This window comes from Haliaeetus leucocephalus, unplaced genomic scaffold (genome assembly GCF_000737465.1).
Source record: "Haliaeetus leucocephalus isolate CR32 unplaced genomic scaffold, Haliaeetus_leucocephalus-4.0 Scaffold162, whole genome shotgun sequence".
Lineage (NCBI taxonomy): Eukaryota > Metazoa > Chordata > Aves > Accipitriformes > Accipitridae > Haliaeetus > Haliaeetus leucocephalus.
In genome coordinates, this window is record NW_010972598.1 from 921364 (window position 1) to 922894 (window position 1531).

Sequence of the window (1531 nt, forward strand, 5' to 3'; positions counted from 1 at the left end):
TTACCCTCGCCGTTCCCCTCCTTCTCCGCCATGGCTGCAGCCCCGCGCCGTCGCCATGGCGACGCGGGGCGGCCGGGCCTTCTCTTCCCGCCGCGGCTCCCCGCGGCCTGCCCGGCCGCGCTGACAGACGCAGCCGCCTTCCCTCGGCCCGGGGACGCTCTTCCCGCCGCGGCCTTCGCGGCCTGCTAACGTACAAAGCGAGTGAAAGATGATGGAGGTAGTCGGCTGGAGGCTCTGCGTGCCGGCCTCGCGTACTGCAGCGGCCAGGGAGCCACGGCCGCAGTCGCCCCCAAAACGTCGATCGAGCCCAGAATTTGGAGGCCAGTGTGGGGGCCCAGCCCCGGCCTGCTCCCCAGGCCCCGGGGCCCCGCGCCACCCCACGCTGGGGTTTAGGGCCTAAAGCGATGGAAAACGTGACCGAAACCCGCACCTGGCCTGCGAGTTGGGGCACACACTGCTGTCCCCGCAGCCAGGCTCCCCACGGGACCCTCAAACCCGCCGCCACTCCGTTTCTCCTGCAAGCAGAGTTTCCCCAGCAACTGCAGAGATTCCCCTGTATCTGAGCTGCAGAAAGTGAAAGAACATTTTATTCTAAATACCATCATGCCGAAACAGCTAAAATATTCTGTCTTGGCGATATTAAATAAAACTGTGCAGTTTAAATTTAGCTGTGTGTTTTAGCAGACAACGCTTGTGATGCCTGGTTCTTCTGACTCTAAAACAACTGTGAAAGTAGAGAAAATATAAATATTAATATTCCGGCAAGATGCAACCATATATTCATAGAAAATAAATATTTATGAAATTCCTAGAACTAAACCCTTGTCCTCACCACAGCAGGTGCTTGTTTGTCAGATGTTAAATTTTTGCAAAGCCCATGTGGATGACTCTTCCTCGCATGCTCATCTCCACCTCTCAAACAAAGAGTTACGATGTGCTCAGTATTCATGGAAGCCTGAAATTCCAAAAAAGGCATTGGACCCAAATGGGCTTCTTTGCTTTAAAAGAATCACTTTTTTATAACATCTTAACATTTGCTGTTTGCCTTTCAGCCATTGATTTCTGTGTTTTTATTGAACATGGCTCAGAGTAAAGAGGGTGTAATAGATACCCAAGAGAATACATCTTTGCTCTGTTGGGAAAACAGCTGATTATGCTCTCTAACAAAGCTGATCCCTCTGAAAGGTTATCTACAGATTTGAACAGTTTACTAAAGTAACAAAATATTTCAAATTACATGTTTGACTACAGAAGTAGCACAGATTTGTTTCCTCTCAAATCAATAATGGAAGTTTTGGTGAGAACAGCGTGGCAGCCAAAGTCAGAGGATGCAAAAGCAGCAGCAGAAGGAAAGGCCCTAATCTTTCAGTTTTACAGGGCTCCCATTCCTTAATCCTTCAACACCTCCACACAGAAAACCTTTGTCTTTCCTGGTTGTAGATCTATGGTTGTGGATCAGTCACGTGTTTGAAACTGAAGAAAAGTGCAAAATATGTTGTTCTGGCAAGGACGGAGCTTTCTTATCTCTTCC